Genomic DNA, 23106 nt, shown 5'->3' with positions numbered 1-23106 from the left:
TAGGCTATGTATGGTTCTCTGAAGGTATAAGGAAAGAAAGAAATGGTAAGAAAGATGGTTTTCTTATATTTGATCGTCTTATACAAAATATTAAAGAAAATCAAATATAATTGAAATTTGTTAGAAACTCGTAAATTTTCAAATTATTTAATTTTTATATCGAAGAGTTAAAATAAGTTAAATGAATTTGAAATAATATATAAAAATAATTTATTAACTTTAAATATGTATTTTTTTTCCTTCACTTTTTTCTTTTTGTTACTTTTCCTCTTTACTTTCTTTCTATTGTATTTTCCCTCAAATTTTTTCAGAAACCAAACAGAGTTTTAAGATTTCACTGTTACAATTTTTATATCCTTTACAATCAAAGTTTAGAATTATAAATCAAGGTATGCAATTCTTCATTCAAGTTTTAAATTTTCGTTGTTAATGTCATGAAATTTCTAACGAAAGAAAATTTTACTACATTTTATGATCAACTTGTCTTTAATATATGATCAACTTGTAATGACTTAATGACCCTTAGTACTGTTTATTATGGATTACTTCGAGAGAAATTGCAAAATGAGAAAAAGGCCACAAAGGATATAATTGTGGGCAAGTCATGTATTAACTACGGCACAAAAGATCCAAAATTAGATGAGCTAAACAGTAGTCATCCAATCCAACAAAGGTTGCACCAAAGACCCAAATTTTCAGCCCAAACTTGAATATGAGTAGAGAGCATAAACCCTTGTATGCCAACTTAGTTTGAAGTTTTACAAATGGTTATATATTGTTCTTTGTTGTAAAGCCACTAAATTAAGTTTGAATAGAGGTAAATACTATTTTCTCTAAAAAAATTAACGAAATTCAATGCTTAAAACTTAGATCTCTTTTTATTTAACTATTTAGTGAGACTTTTTTCTTTATAGCATAACTGGACATTGTTTTAGAAAATAAACATTCATTTCAAAAAAAATGTAAACTTGTTTTTAAAAATTATTTTTTGAAGAACCATTTTTGAAAACATTTTCAAATAGAGTCTGAATATTATTTTCATTTTCATCTTCCCCATTCCTATGAAACATAAGTTGTTCAATTCATGATTAATTGTCGTAATTTTGTACTAAACATGAGAAAGGATCAATGATGGAGTTTATTATAGTAAAGCCCATGGTCAATTTATTTTTATTTTTATTTTTTGAATTAAAATATGTAAATGATTTCTATTGTTAGGAGTTTTACCTAAATTAATGAGATATATAAACTTCAAAATAAACTGTTTTTTCGATGGGATTGGGATTTGTGCTAAAATTTTAATAAAATAGATTAGACGAATGAAATTGATTTATGAAAGTTCCTTGTGATACCTCAACATCTCTAAACATTTCATTTTGAAATAATATTCTAAAAATATTGTTATCCTTCAAGAAACCACAAATAGATGTTATTTGATAAATTTTCACTTACAAAACTTTTATAGGAAGAATAGAATCATTCACACCATTTTCAATATTCAATTAAATATTTGTTAAAATATTGAAAATATCAAATTATGTGATAATGATAAACTGTAATAATATTTCTTAGTTTTTTTAATAACTTAAAAGAGGCAACCTTACCTAACCCAATATTAAATCAACCATTTGTTGTCCTACTTTTTAAAAAGGCGTCCACATTGAATTCTAAATATAAACTATTTTATAGAGGGGGGAGACGAAAAGGAATAAACTATTAAACAAATAATGATTTTACTTAGTGATACAACTTGAAGAGATTGAGCTAATCTAACCCAAATTCAACTCAACATTTGGGGGGATTGAACACTCATTTTAGACATTTAGGTTAATCATATGTTATATTTTTTTCAACTCAAACTCAATTTAGGTTATGTTCAAGCTAAGGTTCAGGGAATCCAAGTTTAACTCGAACCCGATTTAAAATTTTTATAATATTTATAATACATATTATTCTATATAACAATATTTATTTTCTTTTTAATTTTTTAAGAAAAAAAATCAAATTACATTATATCATATAATTATTATTATTTTAGAAAGATATATAAATTTATTTTTACTTTTTTTTTTGTTAACTTGAAATTTGTCTTATTTACTATTTAAATTTTGATATAAATATATAGAAAAAAAAGTTTTTTAAAAAACATTATCAATAAATTTTGAATTATGCAACTTGATTAATCCAACCAATGTGAGTCTAATCTAACTAACCTGAACTCAACTCGAACTTAAGAAATGAGGTTGAGTTGAGTATCTCAAATTAGATGTCAGGTTGGATTGGGTTCGGAAAGTTTATTGTTTTTTAATTTGTGTTGATAATGGGTTAATCATTAACCCAATCAACATGTCCAAATTACAATCTTAATTTTAGTGAGACTTTTTTTCTTTATAGTATAATTGGACATTGTTTTAGAAAATAAACATTCATTCCAAAAAAATTATAAATTGTTTTTAAAAAATGTTTTTGAAGAACCATTTTTAAAAACATTTTCAAATAGAGTCCGAGTAGTTTTTCATTTTCATCTTCCCCATTCCTATGAAATATAAGTTGTTCTCTTCATGATTAATTGTTTTAATTTTGTACTAAACATGAGAAAGGATCAATGATGGATTTTATAATAGTAAAGCCCATGGTCAATTTATTTTTATTTTTTGAATTAAAATATGTAAATAATTTCTATTGTTAGAAATTTTACCTAAATTAATGAGATATATAAACTTCTAAATAAACTATTTTTTGATGGGATTTATGTTAAAATTTCAATAAAATAGATTAGACAAATGAAATTGATTTGTGAAAATTTCTTATGATACCTCAACATCTCTGAACATTTCGTTTTGAAATAATGTTCTAAAAATATTATTATCCTTCGATAAGCCGCAAATAGATGTTATTTGATGAATCATCGCTAACAAAACTTTCATTGGGAGAATAGAATCATTCACACCATCTTCAATATTCAATTAAATATTTGTTAAAATATTGAAATTGTTAAATTATGTGATGATGATAAACTCTAATAATATTTCTTTAGTTTTTTTAATAACTTAAAAGAGGCAACCTCACCTAACCCAATATTAAATCAACCATTTGTTGCCCTACTTTTTAAAAAGGTAGTCCACGTTGAATTCTAAATATAAACTATTTTATAAAGGGGAAGACGAAAAGTAATAAACTATTAAATAAATAATGATTTTACTTAGTGGTGCAACTTGAAGAGATTGGGCTAATCTAATCCGAATCTAACTTGACATTTGGACGGGATTGAACAATCATTTTCGATATTTAGGTTGATCTTAGGTTATATTTTTTTCATCTCGAACTCAATTTAGGTTAAGTTCGAGCTAAGATTGAAGGAACTTGAGTTTAATTTGAATTCAATTTAATATTTTTATAATATTTATAATGCATATTATTTTATATAATAATATTTATTTTTTAAAAATTTTAAAGAAAAAAAATCAAATTATATTATATCATATAATTATTATTATTTTAGAAAGATATATAATTTTTTTTTACTAATTTGAAACTTGTCTTATTTACTATTCAAATTTTGATATAAATATAAAGAAAAAAGTTTTTTAAAAAACATTATAAATAGATTTTGAATTATACAACTCGATTAATCCAACCAATCTAAATCTAATTCAACTAACTTGAACTCAACTCGAGCTTAAGAAATGAAGTTGGGTTTAGAAAATTTATTATTTTTTAGTTTTGATTGATAATGGGTTAATCATCAACCCAATCAACTTGTCCAAATTACAATCTTAATTTTAGTAAATTTTTTTTTTTTTTTGGTGTTTACAAGTAACATTATCCAATGAATTACTTTTTATATTTTGCTACAAATTTTAATTTTATAATTAAAAACAATTGGTTAAATATTCAAAGCAACAAAGTTTGGACGAGCAGCTTTTTTGGGTATGGCAAATACACCTTTAACAAGAAATATCCTGTCATCCACCTTCTTCGTGGCAGACAACCATAATAGCTGTAGAGGGTAGATTAAACCAATACATAAAAGAGAAAAATTGCTAGGAAAAGAGAAAAAAAAAAAAAAAAAAAAAAATTGCTAAGAAAACTATGAAACGATGTGCAAAGGACTACTTGACGATGATAGTTTAATAACTACTTTTTTTTTTTTTTTAAACAAAAGGTATCCCTAACTGTAAATATTTTTTCAAAAACAAAGCTTGATACCATTTAGGCCCTCTCTATTCAAAGGCTATAGAAAGTCTCCCCCAGTCTTGTCGTTGCGCTTTTCCAGCTGCAGAACGAAACACTATTCATCTCCTTCTGTATTGCCCCCTGGCAGCCTCTTGTCCCATCATTGTCCTTCTAATTTCTTGAATTTCAGGTTTCCTGAGAGTATGGATTGTGTGAGCCCAATCTATACTATTGCCACTGATCTTTTCGGTTGTGATAAGCCAAGAACAGAGGCAGAGGAGAACAGAGGAGTTGGTTAATAGTTAGTTACTGATGTCACGAGATGAAGCCCAGCCCACTTATTGTTAGCTTTATTGTTATTGAGTTGTTATTTTTACCAGCTGTTATTTACAGCCTGTCTCCATGTACTTTGAACAATATATATATATTAAATCTCTCTCTCTTGTCTCTTTAACAAAGAGAGCAGAGTCTTCAGCTTCAGTTTTTCTATCTTGGTATCAGAGCTCTCAGTCAAGGTTTGAATTTTTCTTTGCTTTCTCACTTTCTCTCTGTTTCTCTCGATCCAAACATGGCCTTTACTCCGACACAGTCTTCTTCTTCCTCTGGTTCGACTGGATCTAGACACAGCTCAACAATGGCGTCCATTCCTTCCTATCAGATGCTTAATCACACTCTGCCTGTGAAACTTGATCGGACGAATTACATCCTATGGAGATCTCAGATTGATAATGTCGTCTTTGCTAATGGCTTTGAGGATTTCATTGATGGAACCTCTATCTGTCCGGAGAAAGATCTGAGTCCAGGAGTGATCAATCCAGCTTTTGTTGCTTGGAGGAGACAAGATCGAACAATCCTCAGTTGGATCTACTCGTCGCTCACACCAGGTATCATGGCACAGATCATAGGCCATAATACTTCTCACTCTGCTTGGAATGCCTTGGAAAGTATTTTTTCATCTTCTTCAAGAGTTAGGATAATGCAACTCAGACTCGAATTAAAATCCACAAAGAAAGGATCAATGTCGATGATAGACTACATAATGAAGATCAAAGGAGCTGCTGATAATCTAGCTGCTATTGGAGAACCTGTCTCAGAACAAGATCAGATTATGAATCTTCTTGGAGGTCTTGGATCCGATTATAATGCTGTTGTAACTGCTATCAACATTAGAGATGATAAGATCTCTCTTGAAGCTATACATAGTATGCTATTAGCCTTTGAGCATCGTCTTGAGCAACAAAGCTCGATTGAACAAATGTCTGCCAATTATGCCTCTTCCTCTAATAACAGAGGTGGTGGAAGGAAGTTTAATGGAGGTCGTGGACAAGGCTACTCTCCAAATAACAATAATTACACCTATAGAGGTCGTGGACGTGGAGGTAGAAATGGACAAGGTGGAAGGCAAAATTCCAGTCCAAGTGAGAAACCTCAGTGTCAGTTATGTGGTAAGTTTGGCCACACTACTCAGATCTGTTATCACAGGTTTGATATCTCTTTTCAAGGTGGTCAGACTACTATTTCTCATTCTCTGAATAATGGGAATCAAAACAATATACCTGCTATGGTTGCTTCTGCTTCTAATAATCCTGCAGATGAGAGTTGGTATTTGGATTCTGGAGCAAGTCACCATCTGACTCAGAATTTGGGGAATCTCACCAGTACTTCACCATACACAGGAACAGATAGAGTCACTATTGGTAATGGTAAGCATCTCTCCATCTCCAATATTGGCTCTAAACAACTTCATTCTCATACACATTCTTTTCAACTCAAGAAGGTGTTTCATGTTCCCTTTATCTCAGCTAATTTGATTAGTGTGGCTAAGTTCTGCTCAGATAATAATGCCTTGATTGAGTTTCATTCTAATGCTTTCTTTGTGAAGGATCTACACACGAAGATGGTTCTTGCTCAAGGCAAGCTTGAAAATGGGCTTTACAAGTTTCCTGTGTTCAGCAATCTGAGACCTTATAATAGTATTAATAATGCTTCTGCTTTTCATTCCCAATTTTCTAGTACTGTTGAAAATAAAGCAGAGTTATGGCACAATAGACTAGGCCATGCTGGTTTTGACATTGTTTCAAAAGTCATGAAAGCTTGTAATGTTGCTTCTGGGAAATACAAATCTACTGTTTGTTCTGATTGTCAGTTAGCTAAAAGTCATAAACTACCCACTCAACTCTCAAATTCTCGTGCATCTAAACCTTTAGAACTTGTTTATACTGATATTTGGGGACCTGCATCAATTAAATCTACATCTGGAGCGAAATATTTCATTCTTTTTGTAGATGATTATTCCAGGTATACTTGGTTTTATTCATTACAAACAAAGGATCAGGCCCTTCCCATCTTTAAGCGATTCAAGCTTCAAATGGAGAATCAGTTTGACACCAAAATTAAGTGCTTACAGTCTGATAATGGTGGAGAATTTCGATCTTTTATGTCTTTTCTTCAAACAGTTGGTATTGCCCATTGATTTTCCTGTCCATACAACTCAGCTCAAAATGGTAGAGTTGAGCGGAAGCACAGACACGTAGTTGAAACTGGGTTGGCTTTGTTATCTCATGCTTCCTTGCCAATGAAGTACTGGCACTACGCTTTTCAGACAGCAACTTTTCTTATCAATCGAATGCCAAGCAAAGTTCTCGAGTATGACTCTCCTTACTTCACTCTTTTTAGAAGGCATCCTGATTATAAATCTCTTCGTGTATTTGGCTGCCTTTGTTATCCTTTCATTCGGCCATACAACACTCATAAATTGCAGTACATATCTGTCCAATGTCTTTTTCTTGGCTATAGTTTGAATCACAAGGGGTTTTTATGCCTTGATTATGCAACTGGAAGAGTCTATATTACTCCCCACGTGGTCTTTGATGAATCAACTTTCCCACTTGCTCAGTCCAAGTCTTCCAGCTCATCTAATGACACTTCAGCAGAAGGCTCTACCCCTGCCCTTATAACTCCTCATTCTTTTCCATGTCTTCTCCCAGATTCAAATATCAGTCATGCTTCCATAGATTCTCATTCTCTATCCACAAGTGAAAGTCCTATTCCTACAACCTCTTCTTCACCTCTAGACACATCTAGTTCTTCTCCTGCTATAGATTTGTTACCGAAATCTGTTCCAGAACCTCAAGTCACTGCTCTTGCTCCACGCATGACAACAAGGTCCATGCGTGGTATAACCAAGAAAAAGACTATTCTTGATCTCTCTGCCATAAAGGTTTCAGAACCAGCTACTCTCAAACAAGCCTTCAAAGATCCAAATTGGACTAAAGCTATGGAAATGGAGATTGCCGCTCTTCATAGAAACCATACTTGGGATCTTGTTGAACAACCACCCAATGTCAATGTGATTGGCTGTAAGTGGGTGTATAAACTGAAACATAAGCCAGATGGGAGTATAGAGAGGTATAAAGCTAGGCTTGTGGCAAAAGGATATAATCAGACTCATGGTCTGGACTATTTTGAGACTTTTAGTCCAGTAGTTAAGGCTGCCACTATTCGCATCATACTTACTGTTGCTCTCAGTTTTAAGTGGGAAATTCGACAGCTTGATGTTCATAATGCTTTCCTCAATGGTGAGCTAGAAGAACAAGTCTATATGTCTCAACCTCCTGGATACTTTGACACTCAATTCCCGAATAGAGTGTGTAGATTGAAGAAGGCTTTATATGGCTTAAAACAAGCCCCACGAGCTTGGTTTCAAAGACTCAGCTCTGCTCTTCTTCAGTGGGGATTCAGCATGTCTCGGACTGATAGTTCTATGTTTTTGCACTTTGGAAAGGCCACTACCTTGATAGTTCTTGTCTATGTTGATGATATACTCGTAACGGGCAGCTCCTCCACACAGATTTCGTCTCTCATAGCTAAACTTGATTCAGTTTTTGCCTTACGAGATTTGGGTCAACTCTCATTCTTTCTCGGTATAGAGGTTTCTTACAATGAAGGCTCTATGACTTTGAGCCAAACCAAATAAATTTCAGATCTGCTTCATAGAACTGAAATGTTTGATACCAAACCGGCAAACACACCTGGTGTTGTTGGGAAGAACTTGTCTAAATTTGATGGAGATCCTTTGGCAGATGTTACTCATTATCGAAGTGTAGTAGGGGCACTTCAGTATGTTACCTTGACAAGACCTGATATAGCCTTTGCTGTCAATAAGGCATGCCAATTTATGCAACAACCAACCACAGCTCACTGGCTCTCAGTCAAACGAATACTTCGGTATCTGAGAGGAACAATGCAAGATGGACTCCTGTTAAGTCCTTCAAGTAACTTGACAATAGAGGGATTCACAAATGCAGATTGGGGTGCTCACCTTGATGATAGGCGCAGCTCAAGTGGATATCTAGTTTATCTAGGAGGTAACTTGGTCTCTTGGTCCTCTACTAAACAAAAAGTAGTGTCTCGCAGTAGTGCAGAGTCTGAGTATCGTGGTCTTGTTTTTGCTACTGCTGAGATTGTTTGGATGCAAGCCTTACTGCAAGAGCTATGTGTGCCAACCCCTGCCATACCTCTCCTTTGGTATGATAATATCAGTGCTTACCATATGGCAAAGAACCCTGTGTTTCATGCTAGAACTAAACACATAGAAATAGACCTTCATTTTATACGAGATCAAGTCATGAGAGGAAAGATACAGCTGCACTTTGTTCCCACTGAAGAGCAGCCAGCAGATTTATTGACAAAGCATCTCACAAGTTCAAGGTTCTTGTCCCTCAAATCTCAGCTTTGTATAGCTCCAAGACCCTTTCACTTGAGGGGGGATGATAAGCCAAGAACAGAGGCAGAGGAGAACAGAGGAGTTGGTTAATAGTTAGTTACTGATGTCACGAGATGAAGCCCAGCCCACTTATTGTTAGCTTTATTGTTATTGAGTTGTTATTTTTACCAGCTGTTATTTACAGCCTGTCTCCATGTACTTTGAACAATATATATATATATTAAATCTCTCTCTCTTGTCTCTTTAACAAAGAGAGCAGAGTCTTCAGCTTCAGTTTTTCTATCTGGTTGCACCGCCAAGCGTGCCTCCCATATCCGTGGTCTCCGCGAAAATCTTGAATGCTTGAGAGAGGAAATGGAGCTACTGAACCTTCGAAGTGAAGATGTAAAGACCAGAGTGGAAGTTGGAAAGCAACAACAGATGACACCCAGAAAGGAAGTGGAAGGCTGGCTTCATGGCGTTGGTGAGGAGAAAATTGAAGTTGCTGCAATTCTCCAAGAAGGGGATGGAGCACTAGAGAAGGAATGCCTTGGAAGATATTGTAATATTCAGTCGAGCTACAAGCTTGGAAAGAGAGTGAGTCAAAAAATCAGGCGTGTGAGGGAACTATCAAGCAGAGGAGGAGATTTTGAAGTTGTGGCAGACATGATGCCTCGTGCTGTTGTGGATGAATTACCTCTTGGGCGTACTGTGGGCTTAGATTCCTTGTATGAAAGGGTGTGCAGCTGCCTCGCTGAAGATGAAGTAGGAATTGTTGGATTATATGGAATAGGCGGTGTTGGAAAAACAACACTGATGAAGAAAATCAACAATGGTCTCCTCGAAACAAGCCACGACTTTGATACGGTGATTTGGGCTGCAGTGTCCAAGCAAGCAAGTGTGAAAGTTGCTCAAGAGGTGATTCGAAACAAATTACAAATCATTGATAGCATGTGGCAAAGTAGAAGTCAGTATGAAAAGGCTATAAAAATATTCAATATCATGAAAGCAAAAGGGTTTTTGCTGTTGTTAGACAATGTACGGCAATGACTTGATCTGTCAGAAATAGGAGTTCCTCTTCCTGATGCTCGGAACTGGTCCAAAGTAATAATCACAACTCGATCAATGAGAATATGCAATGAGATGGAAGCTCAAAGGATATTTAAAGTAGAGCCTTTGGAACGGGAAGAAGCCTTGACTTTGTTCAGAGAGCTGGTCGGAGAGGATACTATAAATTCTCATCCTCGGATACAAGATCTTGCCTACATCGTTACAGAGAGATGCAAAGGCTTGCCATCTACCGTCGTTAATGCTGGACGAAATTTGGCTGGCATGAAGGATGTCTGGTATTGGAAAAAGGTAACAAGAAAGCCGGAGGACTTCATAAAAGAAATTTCAGGTATGGAGGATCAATTGTTTCATGGTTTGAAGCTAAGTTATGATAGTTTACTCGATGATATCACCCAACTTTGTTTCATACATTGGTTTATATTTCCCAAGGAATATGTAAGTAGGAATGATTAGGAATGATGAGCATATAGCACATTTCTATGCAGGGAAAAACAGGTTGCGTCAAGCTGTTGTAGATGAAATGCCACTTGGGTATACCGTGGGCTTAGATTGGTTGTATGAGAGAGTTTGCAGCTGCCTCACTGATTGTAAAGTAAAAATTATTGCATTATATGGAACAGGCGGTGTTGGAAAAAAAACACTAATGAAGAAAATCAACAATGAGTTCCTCAAAACAAGCCACCAATTTAATACAATGATTTGGGTTACTGTCTCCAAGCAAGCAAGTGTGACAGCTGCTCAAGAGGTGATTCGAAATAAATTACAGATCCCGGATAGCATGTGGAAAAGTAGAACAGAGGATGAAAGGGCTACAGAAATATTCAACATCATGAAAACAAAAAGGTTTGTGCTACTTTTAGATGATGTATGGCACCGACTTGATCTCTCAAAAATAGGAGTTCCTCTTCCAGAAATTCAAAACCAATCCAAAGTAATAATCACAACGCGAATTCAGAAAATATGCAATGAAATGGAAGTTCAAAGGAAGTTTAGAGTAGATTTTTTGACACAGGAGCGCGCCTTGGCTTTGTTCCTGGAGAAAGTTGGAGAGAACACTCTAAATTCTCATCCTGATATACCACAACTTTCTGAAAAGGTGGCAGAGCGGTGCAAAGGCTTGCCACTTGCCCTTATTACTGTGGGAAGAGCAATGGGATCAGGCAATCCAAGGACTGGAGAAATTCCCAGTGGAAATCTCAGGTATGGAGGATGGGTTATTCCTTGTTTTGAAACTAAGTTATGATAGCCTAAGAGATGATATCACCAAATCTTGTTTCATATATTGTTCTTTTTTTCCAAAGGAATATGAAATTAGAAATGATGAGCTTATAGAACATTGGATTGGGGAAGGGTTTTTTGATGGTAAGGACATATATGAAGCACGCAGACGAGGACACAAAATCATTGAAGACCTAAAGAATGCATGCTTGTTAGAGGAGAGTGATGGATTTAAGGAATGCATCAAGATGCACGATGTGATACACGGCATGGCTCAATGGATAAGTCAAGAATGTGGAAACAAGATGAACAAGATTTGGGTATGTGAATCTCTCGGGCTTGTTGACGCTGAGAGAGTTACCAAATGGAAGGAGGCAGAAAGGATGTCATTGTGGGGTACGAATATTGAGAAACTCCCAGAAACACCACATTGCTCTAATCTCCAGAGTCTCTTTGTGAGGGACTGTATTCAATTGAAGACATTTCCAAGAGGATTCTTCCAATTCATGCCTCTTATAAGAGTTCTAGATTTGTCAGCTACTCATTGTTTAACGGAGTTACCTGATGGGATTGAGAGATTAGTGGAATTGGAATACATTAATCTTTCAATGACACATGTAAAAGAGTTGCCGATTGGGATGAAGAAGTTGACAAAACTGAGGTGCTTGTTACTTGATGGCATGCCTCCACTTATAATTCCTCCACATTTGATATCTAGTCTTTCATCATTACAATTGTTTACTATGTATGATGGAAATGCTTTCTCTGAATATCGCACCAACTTATTGGAAGAACTTGAGTCAATAGAACCTGTGGATGAGTTATCTCTCTCCTTTCGTAGTGTTGTAGCTCTCAATAAATTACTGAGCTCCTACAAGTTACAAAGGTGCATTAGAAGATTAAGTCTACATGACTGCAGAGATTTATTATTGCCTGAGCTATCATCAATATTTCTGAGCTACTTGGAGACTTTTGTGATATTCGATTGTCTTCAATTGGAAGAAATGAAAATTAATGTGGCAAAAGAGGGAAGTAAAGGATTTGAACAATCTTATGATATCCCCAATCCTGGGTTGATAGTAATAAACAACCAACACTTACGCAGGCTTCGTGATGTAAAGATTTGGAGCTGTCCAAAACTGTTGAACTTGACATGGCTTATTTATGCTGCCCACCTTCAGTCGCTTAATGTTCAGTTCTGTGAATCCATGAAAGAAGTGATTAGTAATGAGTACGTAACTTCAAGTACACAGCACGCCAGCATATTCACTAGGCTCACATCTTTACTATTAGACGGTATGCCAATGCTAGAGAGCATCTATCGGGGGGCACTACTCTTCCCTTCATTGGAAATAATCTCTGTGATCAATTGCCCGAGGCTAAGAAGGCTCCCAATTGATTCAAATAGTGCTGCCAAGAGCTTAAAGAAAATTGAAGGAGATCTAACCTGGTGGGGAAGGTTGGAATGGGAAGATGAATCTGTGGAGGAGATTTTCGCCAACTATTTTTCCTCACAAAACTTGGCTGACCCAATCCAGGACCCAGGTATTAAGCTTTGATGCTTTGTTTTCAAAAACTGTATGCGATTGAAAATTCACACTTTAATTATTAAATGTGATTGTTATTATTATAATATATTAAAATAACCAACTCATAGAAAGGTGCCACTTATACATAACAGGGGAAGTGAAGGGAAAGAAGAAACTGGTGGTAGAAGGTTCAACCTCAAGGGCAGCCACACAGCTTCTCAAGCGCAGAAGTTAAAACTCATGAGGGAACAGGTACCACTGACTCACTCTCCTATTACTATTAACTACCAACAGCCAAATCTCCAAAACTCAAGTTGGTCATTTCATCTGACAGTAGATTTATAGAAGGTTTTAAATATTGAACCGACCGCTAACTGTCTAGGATGTCCGATAACGGTTTAATCAACTGGCCCAGGCAGTTCTTGAAGAACTGATCAAGGCTTATTTGACCACCATTGCGCCTGTACCACTTTCAGCCCATTCGATTTCATTTGTTGTCCGATTGTTGCACCTATTCATAGAAGTAACTTTATCGCCTTCCGATGTGGGATGTAGAAAAATTTGTACCACTTCCAGCCCATCTGATTCCATATGTTGTCCTATCGTTGCACTTATTCATGGAAGCCGTTAACTTGTTGCACCTGTTTTATAGAAGCCATTAAGTTGATTCCAATGTGGGATTTTCTTAAGATGTAGACTGGACCTTTGGAGCTCCCGGTTATTAAAAATGCTACTGGACCATTGAGATATGAGAGCGTAATATTAATTTTTGTTGTCCAAATGCAATATATAGAATTACTGTGTCTTTCAAATTCTTATTATTTAGAACCCTTAAATAACTATACTTAATTACTTATTATGTGATAAAATGTATGAAAATAATATAATATTTTTAAAAATTATAAAATAATAAGATATACAACTTTTGATATGTAGATAAAGTTAAATATTATAATTTTTTTTCTATCTTAAATATATCTTCACACTAAAATATCATACATGTTTAATTTAATGAAATTTAACACATTAATATATTTTTATTTATCATCCATTAATTTTAATAATATAATCAATATTATTATTTTTAATCTTAATTTCTTATAAATAATTTTAACTTATATGGAAGAAATATACATTATATATTTGTTATAATATTGATTCGATAGTGATTTAATCACCAGTTGGATCACTGAATTGTAAATAGGTAACTTTTCTAATTTAATAATTAGTATGATTTTGAAAATATAGGATTTATATAGTATAAACACAAGTGTTGCAACTAATCTTACTAGTAGAAGGCGCTTCACCGGTGGATGAGCAAATAAATTTGCAAAATCTTAGTGGCACTGTCTTGGCAATGTGACTAATAAACATGGCAAAATGTTATATTTTTCCCCTTATTTTATAATTGGCTTTGGAAAAGCCTAAATTTTGGTAATAATAGGTTCTATATTTCGAAAATCTTATGTTTCTCGGAGCATAACATAATTTCCATGTAGTGTTTATAACAATGTCTATGTATTAATGTTATTTTTGCAGGATGAGTATTTGAAGTTTGATGCAACAAAGCTATTTGCATATGCCTTGGTACTAAGTGCCGTGTGGAAGATAAGATCCAATGTTGTATTATTTGTTGTTTGCATGTGACTATTTTTTGTGAACTCTAAATGGAGTGGTGGAGTTGTATATGCTGCTCAAAAGGCATCACTTTGCAGGTGGTGGTGTTGTTTTGATGTAGATCATGTCCTAAGATTGATGTGCTTTTACATATCATCTTATGTGGAATTCTATTTATATAAATAATATTGTTTAATGAGTATTATATTTTTAAAAGAACAAAATTGATAAAATTTCACCATGCTTTCTTATGGACGTGGAAATAAAATTAAATTTTTTTTATGCTGAAACTAATGGACTTGTGATTCATTCATATTTATATATTCTAATGGCATTAATTAGATGTATCTTAAAACATCAGAGCAGTACCTCCCTTAAACCATGTGAAAGTCTGACCGGGCTAAAGCTCAATGCTAGTCTAACTTAAGAAAAAATGTATAGGTAGGTTACCCATTTGAAGCAAAATATTGGCTCCGTCATTGTTTATAAGTTATGGCCCCTTTGTTTGTTGATAATTTTCTTTGAACGAGTAGGAAAGTCAAGGTTTAGGCTATGTTTGGTCCCAGAGAGTATAAAGAAATGGTAAGGAAAATGTTTTTATCATGTTTGATTGTCTTATACAAAATATTAAAGAAAATCAAATATAATTGAAATTAGTTAGAAAATGTTTTTTCCTTTTTGCTACTTTTCCTCTTTATTTTCTTTCTCTTGTATTTTCCCTCAAATTTTTTCAAAAACCAAACATAGTTTTAAGGTTTCACTATTACAATTTTTATATCCTTTACAATCAAAGTTTAGCATTATAGATCAAGGTATGCAATTCTTCATTCAAGTTTTAAATTCTCATTGTTAATATCATGAAATTTCTAACAAAAGCAAAATTTACTACATTTAATAGAAGATATTTTGTTGTAAAAGATATTTTATTATTGTGGATTGCTTCGAGAGAAATTACAAAATGAGAAAAAGGGCACAAAGGAAATAATTGTGGGCAAGTTGTATTAACTACGACACAAAAGACCCAAAATTAGATAAGCCAAGCAGTAGTCGTCTAACCCAACAAAGGTTGCACCAAAGACCCAAACTTGAATCTGAGCAGAGAGCATAAACCCTTCTATGCCAACCTAGTTTGAAGTTAACAAATTGTTATATATTGTTCTTTGTTTGTATAGCTGCTAAATTAAGTTTGAATAGAGGTAAATACTATTCTCACTAAAAAATTAACGGAGTTCAATGGCTAGAACTAACATCTCTTTTCATTTAACTGTTTAGTGAGACTTTTTTCTTTATAGTATAATTGGACATTGTTTTAGAAAATAAACATTCATTCCAAAAAAATTGTAAAATTGTTTTAAAAATTATTTTTGAAAACATTTTCAAATAGAGTCTTGAGTAGTTTTTCATTTTCATCTCCCCCACTCCTATGAAACATAAGTTGTTCTATTCATGATTAATTGTTGTAATTTTATACTAAACATGAGAAAGGATAGATGATGGAGTTTTAATTGTAAAGCCAATGGTCAATTTATTTTTATTTTTTGAATTAAAATATGTAAATGATTTTTGTTGTTAAGAATCTTACCTAAATTAATGAGACACATAGACATCTAAATAAATTGTTTTTCGATGGAATTGGGATTTATGCTAAAATTTCAATAAAATAGATAACGAATGAAATTGATTTGTGAAAGTTCCTTGTGATACCTCAACATCTCTAAACATTTCATTTTAAAATAATGTTCTAAAAATATTGTTATCTTTCAAAAAGCGACAAATAGATGTTATTTGATGAATATTCGCTAATGAAACTTTCATTGGGAGAATAGAATCATTCACACCATTTCCAATTAAATATTTGTTAAAATATTGAAAATGTTAAATTATGTGATGATGATAAACTATAATAATATTTCTTTAGTTTTTTAATAACTTAAAAAACGCAACCTCACCTAACCCAATATTAAATCAACCACTTGTTGCCCTACTTTTTAAAAAAAGTAGTCCACATTGAATTCTAAATATAAACTATTTTATATAGGGAAGATGAAAAGGAATAAACTCTTAAACAAATAATGATTTTACTTAGTGGTGCAACTTGAAGAGATTGAGCGGCCGGGTTGAACAATCATTTTCAATACTTAAGTTGATCTTAGGTTAAATTTTTTTCTACCTAAACCCGATTTAATATTTTTATAATATTTATAATGTATATTATTCTATATAATAATATTTATTTTCTTTTTAAAATTTTTTTAAAAAAATCCCATGGATATATCAATTAATGACTGGTCAATGCGGTTAAAACTCAAAATTGCTGCGGCCTGCATCACAGGCACCACTGGAGCAAGTTTGCCCTTTGTAAAATAATATGCACCAAACATATAAATATATAGATATAAGATATAAACAAAATATTAAAAAAATAATTTAAAGAACAAATTAAATATAACTATTTTATAATTAAATGAAAAATTTTCATTTAATTGATTAGCAAAAATATAAAAATGATCATGATAATTTTCTTCATAGTGTTTCTAATATTATTAATATATTAATTAAATATTTAAAAAGTATACATTTATCATTATTTATTTTATATTGTATCATAATTTTAATATTAAATATATTTTAAATTAAATATATTATAATCAAATATCACAAATATTATCATCAAATAATATTTGCTATAATTTAATAATCAATTTACACTTATCAAATTTATATTTTTTATTGACACGTACAATATTATATACATGTATATATCAATTTATTTAACAAAACAACTTTAAAATATTTATTATACTTCTAATTTTATTTATAAGAGTTTTGTTTTATATTTGTATAAGTTTTGATTAATTTTAGGTGTATCGATATTTTGTGTTAAAATATCTGCCAATATATCCAATATATCCGTAAAATTGAAATACCGATATATCCATGATTACCGATATCTTCATCCTTGGTGCAAATGACTACTTGACAATGATAGTTTAACAACATTTTTTTTAAAACCAAAATTAAACAAAAATATATCCCTAGCCAAGGCAATATTAAAGTAACCATTTCTTGCCCTAGGTTCAAAATGATTAACATGGTCGATTCCATTGTCATGACTTCAAAGAGCATCTTTCATCAATGAAAGAAATATGTGCATGTTATATTAAATAATATGTCATATTTATATCATTTAATAGTCATCTAAATTTTGTTATCATGTCTTTAATACTAGAGAAAAAAAATTAATGCTTGCTTAACAAAAAAAATTATGGATTTTTTATTATGTTATATTAAATAATATGTCATATTTATCATTTAATAGACATCTAAGTGACGACTCCAAAACATTAACAAAAAAAAAAAAAATTAGTTTTCAAAATATAAATTTTCCATTGAGTTTGAATTTCACCATTGAATGGAGATGCATGTGAAAAATATGGATCCGCAATGACTAAGACAAGTCATCCCTTCAATTAGGAGTCTAGCTAATGGATGACCCAATTCTATGAACTGAACGTAAACAACTTTTGATCTTGTAAGGAATTCATGGATTGGATCTTATATATAACTTTTAATACACGAAAGTCATATATAATGCAAGTGATATAAACATGAATGCTCATAAACAAGTAATGCAACCAAGGATAAAAGGAGACAGAAATCACAATAAATAAATTTATTAATGAAATTTTATTTTACTACATTGTGTCTTGCTTTCAACATTAGCATGATGATCACTTCTATTTTTGCCATTTTATGCGATATTATTATTTTTTGTATGCTCTTTCAAGATTCAAATGATCTTTTCTACATCCACACTGCTCCTTGGTATAGACTTTTGGCTCATTTATTTTCATATTTGATATCGTAGGATCATTCTTTTGCATTTCCTAACCCTATTCTACATCTCTTCATATTCAATTTTATTTATTTTTATCTTCACATATTCTCTAGGCATACTCATCAATGAGTTCCTACATTTTCTCAACACACCTTCCCTAGAGCACGGATCTGGACCATCTTCAATGGTCTGAGGTTTTTTTTTTTTTTTGGATTATTTTCGAATCTACTAATTATTTGAGGAAAGTAGCTAGATTTGCTACTCCTATTTTGTTGAGAATAAAGTTGAGCCCAAGCGTGAGCTCTCTTATTACTTTTAGGGACACTACGTCCCTCATATTGTCAAAGATCCTTAGTGGGAGCCTCTTTCTAGTTTGACTGGTGCAGCTTATCCCCATTATGCTCAGATGTTCTATGCGAACATCTATTTGCTTCCTCTTAGATTCTCATTTCATATCACCATGCATAAGATGACCATTTTGTTGACTTTTAGGTTGATTAGGCAAGATTTAGGCATTCAATCTTTATTTGCACAACTTCCTTATTTTCCTCCTATGGCCCCTACTTCGACCACAATCAAGCTCCGAGAGATTCATGTGAGTCTATTTAGTGTTCCGTAGGATTTGCTCATATACATCTTTCTGTCTTACTTTACTAAGCCAACCTAGAATCTTATGATGTTTTCTAGTTAACTACTTGATCTCTTATAGGACCAAGATTGCGGAGCGATAATGTAATTCATTCATTATGTTTTAACTTATCATCCTATCAACAATATTGCTTAGTTGACGGTAGACATTATAAGCTCTTATGGGGACTCTTCTGATTATGGGAGCCTTTTATTTTCTTATCATCATCTCTCACCTTCTACTCAATGTTGGCTTTGATTTCCAGTATGGCTTTCTAATGCTAGATTAGATTGTTCCTATTGGTGAGAGCTCATGTCTAAGCATGAGAGTCGTACACATGGTTACCTCGTGGGTTATGCATCTTGCTACTACTGAGGAAACAAAGATTCTTATGATCAAGCATGAAGAAGACGAGCGTATCAACCCAAAAACCAGAGGTAAAGGTGTAGGCAATTCATAATGCATATAAACAATCCATTCATATGTAACTTATGCCATACTTACCTCCAGCCATTGTTGGGTTGCAAGTCTTTGGTTTCCAAAACTTTATCTCTCCTTATGGATGGTGTAGTTTCTGAAGATTTTCAGCAGCATGAGAGAGGAGCTCGAGACCAAGACCGATATTTAAAATACAAAGAAAACGTGGCTTCCCATCAAAGCCACGTTTCTCTGATTTGCCACACGATGAGCAGTTGATAGAAACGTGCTCCTTAACAGCAGCTACATGATGAAGGACGTAGCCAAGTGTTGGACCACTTCAGGGCAGCGGAATGTGGGTGGTGAACGTTGGTTATTTGATAACATTCTCCCACTTGGTCCACACTTTTAACCTCATGTCCTATCTTAGATCATCATTTTTCCACATTAAGTAACAAATACATGAATCATGGCGATAAGTCCTCTATATAATGAGTGTTATCTTCCACGTATTACATTGTATTCATTTCTTAACATTTAACTTTATGTGACAATATTACTTAATGAATAAACCCTATGTTCATTCTTGGTCCAATGAAGTTGAATTTTCTCAAAATTAAATAAAGGTGCACATCAATATGAGAAAACATCATAATAAGAGTTTGTACAATAAAACTACATAAGGGAACTAAGTCCCATGTTCATTACATGATCCTTGAATTTCAATGGTGGCATGCCCTTAGTCAAAGGATCAGCAATCATCAATTCAGTGCTAATGTGCTCAATAACCACTTTCTTTTCTTTAACACGTTCTCTTATGGCTAGATACTTAATGTCGATGTGCTTGCTTCGACCTTCACTTTTATTGTTCTTTGCCATAAAGACTGCAGCTGAATTGTCGCAATATATACTCAATGGCCTAGATATTGAATCCATAACTCTAAGCCCGGAAATGAAACTCTTAAGCCATACACCATGTGAAGTAGCCTCAAAACAAGATATGAACTCAGCTTCCATAGTAGAAGTAGCAGTCATGGTCTGCTTAACGCTCCTCCAAGATATAACTCCACCGGCCAATATAAAAATGTATCCAGATGTTGATTTACGTGAATCAACACAGCCAACAAAGTCTGAATCTGAGTAGCCAACTGCCTCTAAATTGTTTGTTCGTCTATACATAAGCTTGTAATCTTTGGTTCCTTGAAGATATCTCATCACTTTCTTTGCAGCTTTCTAGTGGTCTATACCTGGGTTACTCTGATATCGTCCTAACATTCCAACAGCAAATGCAATGTCAGGCCTTGTGCAGACCTGAGCATACATCAAACTTCCGACTGCAGAAGCATATGGAATGTTCTTCATTTGTTCCTTCTCAAGATTGTTTTTCGGGCATTGGTTCAGATTGAACCTATCACCCTTCACTATAGGAGAAACACTAGGTGAACAATTCTTCATCCGAAATCTCTCTAAAACTTTATTGATATAGGTTTCTTGAGACAAACCTAAGATACCTTTAAATCTGTCTCTATGGATCTTAATGCCAATGACATAAGATGCCTCACCCATATCCTTCATGTCGAAATTTTTAGAGAGGAATTGTTTCACCTCATGAAGTAAACCCTTATCATTGGTTGCAAGTAAGATGTCATCCACGTATAAAACAAGAAAACAAACTTTACTCCCACTGACCTTAAGGTATATGCATTGATCCATAACATTTTCAACAAAACCGAATGAAGAAATTATGTTATGGAATTTTAAATACCATTGGCGGGATGCTTGCTTCAAACCGTATATGGATTTCTTAAGCTTACAAACCAATTGCTCACCATCACTAGAGGGGAATCCTTCAAGTTGTTTCATGTAAACCTCCTCCTCTAGCTCTCCATTAAGAAATGCTGTTTTCACATCCATTTGTTGCAATTCTAAATCAAAGTGGGCTACTAATGCCAATATAATGCGCAAGGAATCTTTCTTAGATATAGGAGAAAAGGTTTCCATGTAATCGATTCCTTCTTTCTGAGTGAAGCCCTTTGCAACAAGTCTGGCCTTGTATCTCTCAATGTTGTCTAATGAGTCTTTCTTTGTCTTAAAAACCCATTTACAACCAATGGTTTTTACACCATTAGGCAACTCAACAAGGTCCCAAACATCGTTGCACTTCATGGAACTCATCTCATCCTTCATGGCATTATACCACAATTCTGATTCTTTGCAACTCATGGCTTGTGAAAATGATTCGGGATCATTTTCGGCTCCTATATTATAGTCAAATTCTTGTAGATACACTACATAATCACTAGTAATTGCTGACCTCTTAGTTCGAGCAGACCTTCTTAAGGTTGCACCAATATCTTCCGAGGAAGTATGAGGTTCAACTTGTAGTTCAGAAGTGTTAGACAACTCCTGATCAATTTGGTCTACTGGAATGTTGTCAACAACTTGTGGAACTTCAATGACTGGTTGAACTTCATCGATTGTTTGTTCAACACCCGTTTGTACTTGAGGGGTGTTATGAACAATAAACAATCTATCGCTTGAAGTGGAAGGTTGAGACTTTGTATGATCAATATCAGAAACTATGTTTCTAAATTGATCGCTCCCACTGACCAAGTCATATTCAAGAAATTTAGCATTTCTTGATTCCACGATCCTAATGCTGTGAGATGGACAGTAAAATCTGTACCCCTTAGACTTTTCAGCATATCCAATGAAATACCCACTAATAGTCCTTGGGTCCAGTTTCTTCTCCTGTGGATTATAAATTCTCACTTCAGACGAGCATCCCCAAACGCGCATATGTCGCAAACTCGGTTTCCAACCTTTCAATAACTCAAATGGCGTCTTTGGGACAGCCTTGGTTGGAACTCGGTTTAATATATACACAGCTGTCTTAAGTGCTTCAGTCCACAAGAATTTAGGAAGTTTTGAGCTGTTAAGCATACTCCTCACCATGTCCAATAAAGTTCAGTTTCTTCTTTCTGTTACACCATTTTGGTCTGGAGAACCAGGCATGGTGTGGTGTATTGGGCAACAATCCCATGCTCTTGAAGAAACTTCGCAAATGGCCCAGGTGATTGTCCATCTTCCAAGTATCTACCATAATATTCTCCACCTCTATCTGATCTCACGATCTTAATTTGTTTACCATATTGTTTCTCTACTTCTGCCTTGAAGACTTTAAAGGCATCTAAAGCTTCATTTTTATTATGAAGTATGTAGAGATACATGTATCGTGAGAAATCATCTATGAAAGAGATGAAGTATTTCTGACCATGAGAGTCCATGTCAAGACTACATATATCAGTATGTATGATCTCTAGTATGGTAGAACTCCTAGTAGCACCTCTCTTTGACTTGTTGGTCTGCTTTCCCTTAATGCAATCCACACAAGTCTCAAAGTCGGTAAAGTCTAGAGTACTAAGTACCCCATCATTCACCAATCTTTTGATTCTATCTATGGAGATATGACCTAATCTCCGGTGCCACAATGTAGAGGAATCCTCTTTTACAACACATCTCTTAATGCCAGTTTGGACATGTAATGAATTATGAGCGGTATCATTTTGTAAGAATATACAATAAAGACCATCAGACAAGATACCATTCCCAACACATTCAGATTTATAAATCAAACTGAAAGATGTTTCTGAAAAATGAAAGGAATATCCAAATGGTACAAGTCTAGAAACTGAAATCAAGTTTCGTGAGAAACTTGGTACATAAAAGGTCCTTTGCAATTCCAAAATAAAACCACCATATAAAGTTAAATAACATGTCCCTATTGCTTCCACATGCGAGCCCATCTTGTTTCCGGATAAGATGAATTGTTCACTTGTCACTGGCTTCCTTAGGTTTTGCATACCCTGCAAGGAATTTGAAATGTGGATTGTAGATCCAAAATCAA

General features: G+C 33.7%; 1 protein-coding gene and 1 long non-coding RNA gene across 4 annotated transcripts in view; both read left to right on the top strand.

The window, feature by feature from the left end:
- Positions 1–23106, top strand: part of LOC117922185 (probable disease resistance protein At1g61300) — a 41679-nt gene that overhangs the window by 5083 nt on the left and 13490 nt on the right. The window lies entirely within an intron of this gene.
- On the top strand, positions 12182–14339 carry LOC117922188. The gene is made up of 3 exons (XR_004652449.1): positions 12182–12715; positions 12852–12951; positions 14239–14339. It is a non-coding gene; the product is annotated as an uncharacterized LOC117922188 (long non-coding RNA).

This window comes from Vitis riparia, chromosome 9 (assembly GCF_004353265.1).
Source record: "Vitis riparia cultivar Riparia Gloire de Montpellier isolate 1030 chromosome 9, EGFV_Vit.rip_1.0, whole genome shotgun sequence".
NCBI lineage: Eukaryota > Viridiplantae > Streptophyta > Magnoliopsida > Vitales > Vitaceae > Vitis > Vitis riparia.
The sequence above is the reverse complement of the archived record's forward strand: the minus strand, read 5'-3'. Positions and strand labels throughout refer to the sequence as shown.